Source organism: Balaenoptera physalus, assembly GCF_965194825.1.
Source record: "Balaenoptera physalus genome assembly, chromosome: 3".
NCBI lineage: Eukaryota > Metazoa > Chordata > Mammalia > Artiodactyla > Balaenopteridae > Balaenoptera > Balaenoptera physalus.
In genome coordinates this window covers 22680506-22689519 of record NC_138890.1, presented here as the reverse complement: position 1 = coordinate 22689519, position 9014 = coordinate 22680506, and the positions used below count along the sequence as shown (strand labels likewise).

The window sequence follows — 9014 nt, the reverse complement described above, 5'->3', positions numbered from 1 at the left end:
ACTCTGCTACAACTATTTAGAAAAGGCAATGAGATACCATTTATAATATTATCACAGTTATAAAGTACCTAGGAATAACTCTAGCAAGAATAGGCAACAACTATATGGAGAAAATTATAGAACAAAGACACTTAAGAAAAACTAAAGGAATGGAGAAATAAATCTTATTTCAATAGAAAATTTCAATCTACAGAAGATGTGATTCTCCCCAAATTGTTTTAGAGATGTTATGACACTAAAATGAATTTCCTTCACCTCCCTCCCCCACATAGAACATGCGAGCTGATTCTTAACAGCAAATGGAAGAGTGAATTGGGGATTTTTGACCTACTAGATATTAAGACTCGCTATTATAAAACTCTACCAATTAAGACAGCATGGTACTGAGCAGAAATAAAAATAGATGATTGGAAGAGATTAGAGAAGCCAGGAGCACAGCCGTTACATTTATGGTAAAGAGGAATATATAAATATATATGTATATGTTTTGGGGGTCAACCTTTAAGTTCTCTTAGCAAATTATAGTTATACATTGCAGTGTTATCAACTAGTCACCATGCTATACATTAGAACCTCAGAACTTATTCATCGTACAGCTTAAAGTTTGTAGACTTTATTTTTTTAGAGCAGTTTTATGTTCACAACAACATTGAGTGAAAGGTACAGGGATTTCCCATGTACCCCCTGTTCCCACATATGTATAGCCTCCACCATTATCAACTACTCAGCAGAGAAGTATATTTGTTACAATTGATGAATCTACATTTACACTTCATTAGCACCCAAAGTCCATAGTTTACATTAGGATTCACGCTTGGTGTTGTATGTTCTATGGGTTTTGACTAATGACATTATCCACCATTATGGTATCACTTAGTTGGAATCAAAGAGTATGTAGCTTTTCAGATTGGCTTCTTTCACTTAGTAATAAGCATTTAAAGTTCTTGCGTATCTTTTCATGGGTTGATGGCTTATTTCTTTTTAGTGCTGAATAATATTCCATTATCTGGATGCACCAGTTTGTTTACCCATTCATCTACCGAAGGGCATCTTGGTGGCTTCCAAGTTTTGGCAATTATGAATAAAGCTGCTATGAAACATCTGTGTCCAGGTTTTTGATGTGGACATAATTTTTCAACTCCTTTGTGTAAATACCAAGGAGTCCGATTGCTGGATCGTATAGTAAGAGTATGTTTAGTTTTGTAAGACACTGCCAAACTCTCTTCCAGAATGGCTGTACTATTTTGCATTCCCACCAGCAATGAATGAGCGTTCCTATTACTTCACATTCTTGCAAGTATTTGGGGCTGTCAGTGTTTGGATTTTCATTTTTCTAATAGGTAGGAGCATTGTCTTTAATTGGCGGGGGGAGGGGGGGAATAAAGGAAGTAACTCAGATATTCATTAATATCAATAGAATGATCTTGATTAAGCATGGTCAGTCCCTGAACTAGTGTCCTCCCGGACTGGGGAGTGCAGCGCGGGGCGGGGACTCGCAGAGAGGAGAACAGCGCATCAACCCCAGCGGGAGGCGCGCGGGTCTCGGGATGCGGAAGGTGGGCCGGCGCCGCGCTCCTCTCCGCCCCCGCGAGCGAGACGGTCACGTGCAGCGGAGGGGCTGACCTCCGCGGGCGGGCCTGGGAGGGGCGCCGCGCCGGTGGTTCAGGGTCGCCCGAGGCCAGGCGCGAGGCGGGCACTCGCGCAGCGCGGGGCGGAGTGCGAGCCGGGGCCGGAACCGCCGCGGGTGGGGAAGGGCGGGGAGGAGCCTGGGAGCGCGCCGGCCGCCGCAGGGGGTGGGGCGGGGCGGAGCCGCGGCGCGCGCGCCCGTCGGAGGGGGAGGGACAGAGCAGCCATTGGGCGCGCTCAGGGTGGCCGCTGCGAGCGTGGGGCGAGCGTGGACCGCGGCGCGGCGGTGCGACTCCTTTCCCGGCCCTTCTCCCCGCCCCAGGCGAGGGCACCGTGTGGCGGCGGCGGGGCCGGCGAGGCCGGAGGAGGCGGCTGTGCCCGGGCATGGTGGTCTGGGGCAACGCGGAAGGTGAGCGACCCCCGGGCCGGCGGTGGGGGTGGGGGTGGGGGCGGGGTGGGACTGGCCTCGCGTCGCCGGGCGGCGGCCCAAGCGCGGGCGGCCTGAGGCGGGGCGGGGGCGGCGCGCCGGCCCGGCCCCCGCTGCCCTTGGTCTCGCGGCCTGGGCGGCCCGCGAGAAAAAAAAAAAAGAACTTAAAAATTGAGAGTTGCATATATAATAAAATGGCATGAAACTATACACAAGCATTATCCCAAAACCAGTTTGCTGGTTTTGATACTGTAATATAGTTAGGTAAGATGTAACCATTGGAGGAAACTGGATGAAGCATACATAGGACTTCTCTGTACTATTTTTGCAACTTCTTTTTTACCTCTGATTTTTTCAAAATGAAAACAAACGTCAACAATTTTAGTGCTGTTTTCTTGTAGATGAAATAGTGTCCCGCCATGAAAGCAATGAATTACTGATAAAAACCGAGGGCTACATCTCAAAAACATCATATTGAATAAAAAAGCAAATAGCATAAAAAGATATAGTATAAAGCTCAGAACGTACAACCTAAACAATATATTATTTAGAGATATGGCTATGAGAAAATTAACAAGAAAAGCAAGTGAATGATAAGACACAAACTTGAAGATAATGTTTATCTCAAAGGACTAATGGAGGGTATGTGACCAAGAAAAGGGATTCAGGGTCCTCAAAGGTGATTGTAATGTTCTTTTCCTTAAATTTTTATTAATCACTATTTTATAACAACTCTGAAGTCTTAAAAATGTATAAACCTGATCTTTAGCATTTAATAATCACCTTTATTGAAAAGAGTAAAATTAAGTGAAAGGTGAATAAAATTCAGCAACATTAAACATGTTTGATAGAGCATATAATTATAAGAGCATCTAAGAGAAGATTGGGTTCTAGTTTAAATTCTGGTCTGACTAATTTGGGGTTAGTAGGTTTTGGTCAGTGGTTTTTGAAGGGCGGTCCCTGGGCCAGCAGCATTAGTACCACTTAGATATTTGTTAGAAACGTAAATTCTCAGACCTTACCCCAGACCTACGCTCTTGGGGAAGAGCCCAGCACTCTCTATTTTAACACAAACCCTCCAGGAGGTTCTGATGTGCACAGACTTTTGAGAGTCACCAGGAAGTTCAACTTTCTCACCCATAAAATTAGAAGATAAAACTAGATCAGTGTTTCCCATAGTGTGGCAGATGTAGTACTGATCATGTGCAAGATGTTTTTAAGTGATAGACACATCACCATTTAAACTTTTATTTATTGTAATGTTTGTTAGACTAGGACAGATAGCTTACCAAACCCGTAAGTTCACTGATGTTGTGTCATACATTGCTAAGTTAAAAAGAAAAGAAAGGAAAGGAATCAACTTAATGTCAATATAAATAATAAGGCAAAATAGTAAGGTATGTATAGCAGAAAGTAACACAGCACTGTAAATCAACTATACTCCAATAAAAATTTAAAAAGTAAGGTGATATGAGAATATCACAAAATTCCTGGGGTTAGTTCTTAGATATTAAAGTTTCGGTAGTCCTGAAGAGGATCAATCTTGAAAATATTTTCCATTCTAAAATTCTGAGACTTCATGTGTTTGCTTTTCTTACAGATCTGCCTCCTTAATTTTGCTTTTTAAAATTCAAGCTAATACGTTAAAAATTTAGTCCACACAGCTTGTGTTGGGAGAGGAATGGCCTGTTACTGTGCTTTTGTATTGGGGGATACTTATCTGAGATTGAAAATTTAACCATAGTTAATGGAAAGTGTGGATAATTCACATGCGAATCATTAAAATTAAATATATTAAGGAGAAATCTGTTTTGAAAACATGATTTAATTTTAGAAGCACTTTCTTTCACTACGTGTAGTATTTATAGTGGAATAGGCAGATGGTTTTATGTAAGGAAATGAAGTGAGGTTTGTGGACAGTAAGAAACATATTTTGATAATTAGGGATTTAGACTTTGAAAAGTCTATACAAGTTATAAACAGCTACAACATGACCGGCCCTTTTGTTAAAAAGTAAATTTATTTATTTATTTATCTTTGGCTGCGTTGGGTCTTTGTTGCTGTGTGTGGGCTTTCTCTAGTTGCGGCGAGCGGGGACTACTCTTCATTGCGGTGCGTGGGCTCTAGGCGCGCGGGCTTCAGTAGTTGCGGCACTTGGGCTCAGTAGTTGTGGCTCGTGGGCTTAGTTGCTCCGCAGCATGTGAGATCTTCCTGGACCAGGGCTCGAACCCGTGTCCCCTGCATTGGCAAGTGGATTCTATACCACTGCGCCACCAGGAAAGCCCATGACTGGCCTTTTTAACTGGCATTTTAAATAGCTTTTTGGAGATGTAGTTCACATACAGTTCACCCACTTAAAGTGTACAATTCAGAGGTTGTGTATAGCCAGAGAGTTGTGCAGCCATCACCGTGCACAATTCTAGAACATTTCATTACCCCAGAAAGCAACCCTATATCCATTAGCAATTATTCTCCATTCCCTCTACACTCTCAACCCTAGGCAACCACTTATCTACATCTTATTTCTATGGATTTGCCTATTCTGGGCATTTCATATAAATAGAATTTATATTTCATATAAACATAGTGATATGTAGCCTCTTGTGACTGGCTTCCTTAATATAATATTTTCAAGGTTCATCCGTATTGTAGCATGTATCAGTACTTTATTCCTTCTTATTGCTGAATAGTATTCTGTTCTATTGATATTATATGTCACTTGATGGACATTTGGGTTGTTTGCACTTCTTGTCTTTTATGAATAATGTTGCCTGTATGAACATTCATGTACAAGGGTTTGTGTGAAAGTATGTTTTAATTTCTGTTTTATACCTCGGAGTGGGATTTCTGGGTCAGATGATGACTGTGTTTAACATTGTAAGGAACTGACTGGATCTAAAATGCATTCTCATTTAAAGCAAAATTACAAGTTTGCTGAAAACTTAAATACATTTCTGTTCTAATTTATAATAAGGTACCAATTTTGTTTGTCAATGGTTTTATTACAGAATATCTCTCTCAAATGATATTTGGCAAAAATCATCATTAAAATACATGTTTTTGAAAACAGCAGCTTAACAAACGGCTGTTCTACATCACAGTTTATCATCATTTATCAAAATTGTCACATCTTCTGTGACATGGTTCTTTCTCTGCATATTTTATCGCTGCCTGTGTCATTTAGCATTTAGGGGGAAAAAATGTCATGGAATCTGCTTCCTGAGCTGATGATTGAATTCAGATTGTTTTGGTTGACTTTTACAAATAAATTACATGTTAAGAAACTGATGGTAGTTTTTTTTCTAAAATTCTCGTTTCAGCAATAATAAAAATCATACTTCTAAAATAAAAACATAACATCTTGTAGTCTAGCTGCATCTGACACTTGATATTTTGCTGTGTTGCCCTATTAATATTTTGAAGTTACAAGGAGAGATACTTTTTTGTGTAATGAGAATTTATGTTCAGTAAATTGTTAATATTTGACTTTGCCTTACTTTCTTCTAATGCTTTCCTAAAGGCTTATGTACTAAATTACCTACCTTTAGATTTCTTTTTAGGAAAGGTGTTCAAGATATTTCTTTTTCATACCTACTTGTGAAATGAGGTTTTTAGCACCTCCTTGTTATGAAGGAATATTTCTGAAAAAAATAAGATAAACAACTAAATGCAGTGAATAACTGAAGTAATAGAGAAGTGGTAGTATAGAAAAAAGATGCTCCTCAGGGAAGAGAAAGAAAAAATACCAGTTGGACTTGAATGGATAAGATTTATTTAAAGCCTTTCATTGCTGCATGGAGGATAAACAAAAAGAGTAGTAAGGCAGCATGAGGCATTCAGTGTCCTTGTAAAGAAGACAAGAAATATCCTTAATCTCTGAATCTATAACTATATGATTCTACACATAGATCAGCTAAAATCATCCTTTGTTTTATTTCTAGTAGGGATAAGCTGTTGTATGCACAATATTGTAATGGATGTTTGTAGTGAAGACTTGAAGCATTTGGATCATTTGGGAAGTAGACTCAGACAGGGTTTAGTGTGTAGAATACTTGTACGCATGTGGCCTTGGGAACAACATAGTGGGAGGGAGGCAGAGGCGTCAGGATTGGGCAGAAGCTTACGTCAAAGTGTCTCCTTGGCCAGCCTTCCAAGAGAGGTTTGTTGATAGCTTGGATGTGGGGTATGACAGAAAGAGGTGTCAGGATGATTTCAAGGATTTCAGCCTAACTAACTAGAAGGACGAAGTTGTCATCAACTTCATCCTTTGAAAGGAGGTTTGGTGGAGAAGATCTGGAGTTAGTTGGGCCTGTTAAACGTTCGAGATCTGTAAAACATCTATTGGCAGAGGATGAGTTGGTGAGTCCATATGTGAAACTGGAGCCCAGGAAAGAGGTCTGCAGTATATATAAATATGGGGGTGGTCAGCATAGGATAGATGCTAATTAGACCAGGAGACTAGCTGAGACCACCGAGTGAGCATGTGTAGACTGACTTGAGGATGAGACAGGGCTGAGTCCTGGGACACTTCAGCGCTTAGAAATTGGGGCAAATAGGGGAAACCAGCGGAGGAGACTGGGATGGAGCCCCAGGACCCAGCACACTGCTTAACAGCAGTGGGTAGTAGATGTTTATTTAGTGGATAAATGTCCAAAGGGGAGGGAAAATAACATAGGACAATGATGACTTTTATTTCTCCAGGTAGAATAAATTAAAAGGTGAAAAATAGGATCAACTGTTATCTATCTCATCGGTGAATGGGTGGGGAGTGAGTCATGGAAATTAGAATAAAAATAGATGTGTTCTTTTCTATAAAAATAGATGTGTATACATATAAAATAGGAACCGTTCCTTTTAATAAACTGAAGTATTTTTAATGCAGTTACTTTCTTTTAATCTTTATGGTACCTATTGTGCTTGTGTGGCTAATTCTTCGAGAAACTGTATAAAAATGTCCCTTGTGTATAGAGATGAATCCAGTTCTTCAGATTGATTATTTCTGTTGTTTGTGAATATGCTTTAAAGTAGCACATTAAGTAGTTGAAACTCATTTGAGAAATTATCCTATATTTGTATCTCTCTTCTTTGTACTAAATGACAGAAGCATTTCATTTATATATTTGCTTCCATATATTTGATAATTTACAGTAGAATTTTCAGTGTTCTTCATGGTTAAAATTGGTACTAAAGGTGATTTGGAAATTGTGTTGAGCATGTATCTTGCTAAACTATAGAAGACAGACATTTTCTTCAAGGATTTTATATTCTAGGTGAAAAAGTTAAAACATTTATGGAAAGGTACATAAACAATTTTCTTGGGAAAATATACAGTTATGTCATTGAAACTCTGAGTCCTGTCTTACACTGAGCGGGACATTTATTAAAGAATAGACTGAAAGTAGAAATATCTGTAAGCTTGAATTTTGACAGAATGAAAGAAGAATACAAAAATCAAGCTCACAAACTCAGCTGCCTTGATGTGGATGAAGCTTCTGTAAACAGACAGCTACTGTCCTTGAATAATAGTTCACATATCTTTTAAAGTGAATTAAGCTTTGGTTGTATTGGACCTGACCTGTCGGTGAGAAGGAGATGGCTGAGTCCAGGGAGGCGTGTGAGCTTTCTCAAGACAGACTAGAGTCGCTGGTGACTGAGACAAGTAGTGAAACGTTATTTCAAGGGTTGAAATGTGAATAGGAACCAGTGATTTAACAATGCTCATCTCTAACTTTAAGCCTTTTCTTGAGCCAGAAACCTTGGTTTTTTATGAGAGTTTGAGATTCCCTGAAGATACAACCTAGGTTGGACAGTTACCCAGATCTATTATATATTTAAGCTCAGGAAAGTTATGTGAACTGTGTTACTGCTTCTTGTTTTTGTGAATTTTTGGTCCAGGCTTTCAGAAAGACCTGAGCTGAACTCTAGGACAAAGCTTGTGGTGACCACCATTGCTGTTTCAAGCCACTGTCCTCTGTGTTTCTTTCTGTCATTCAGGAATTTTGTTGTCATAGCTCCTCTGTTACTGACTTGTGTGTGTGTGTGTGTGTGTGTGTAGGGGGTGTCCTTCATTTGTAAATTCTGTAATCTTTGGACCTTGGATGGAGATGGTAAATACAGAAGTCTTAGAATAGAATTGGTCCCAAACTATTTTGAGAGAAAACACAAAGCATATTAAAACTTACATTTTCAATTAAAGCATAGGGAAACCATTCACAAAAAGGGTGCAGAAGTTGATGCTGTTGTTTATTGTGTTATATGCTGGTTATAGGCCTTCATTTTACGGTTATTTCTCTGAAATGCAGTAAAAAAAAACCCCAAAACCAAAAAACAATGCCTAGCACCATAGCAGCCCGTATGAAATGAGGCATATGCTGTTTCTAAGACTCACAGCATGTTTTTCTGATACTGTGTTTGTCCATAAACATGTTGATGGTAGGTGCTGTCTGAGGCAGGGGCGGTTTTCCTATGGAAATCCTCTCTTGAACATACTGGTTTCTGATTCCCCTTGAGGAAGAATGAAGCTCCTTTTTGCTTCCTTAGCAAATTTGATACTTCAAGTATTAATAACATAGCCAGTGGTTGATATGTATCTTGATGACTTACAGGTCATCATGATGGCTGCTCTGTCATAAGTTGCTGTGGTTTCAGAGTACGTTAGAACTCTACGCAGCGTTTTGAGGTGGGAGGGAGCTGAGGTGTAATGAAAGAGAAATTCCCTGCACAGCAGTGGTGATGCCTTAATGATAAAATCATCTTGCTCGGTCTCAAAATCACTGGGTCTGCCAGCAACAGCATTAGATGTGAAGTCTGACCTGGGCTTACATTTTGATTTTGCCACTAAAAGCGTTATGACTTTGCCCTCAGCACTTCTGCGAGTCTAGAGGAATGTTAATTACTAAATTAAAACAAATGTATGAGATCCTTTTGATGGAGTAGAGTGTAATATCTGCTGAGTGCCCCA

General features: G+C 39.9%; 1 long non-coding RNA gene across 22 annotated transcripts in view; it reads left to right on the top strand.

Moving 5' to 3' along the window:
• Window positions 1-937: 937 nt before the first annotated feature.
• Window positions 938-9014, top strand: part of LOC309658226 — a 477715-nt gene continuing 469638 nt past the window's right edge. For 6 of the 22 annotated variants that reach the window (XR_014262069.1, XR_014262070.1, XR_014262071.1 and 3 more), the window contains exon 1: window positions 940-2035. This is a non-coding gene — a long non-coding RNA (uncharacterized lncRNA). Of the gene's footprint in view, window positions 2036-9014 lie in introns of all 22 variants that reach the window. The other 16 variants (XR_014262067.1, XR_014262068.1, XR_014262076.1 and 13 more) reach the window with 12 other exon arrangements.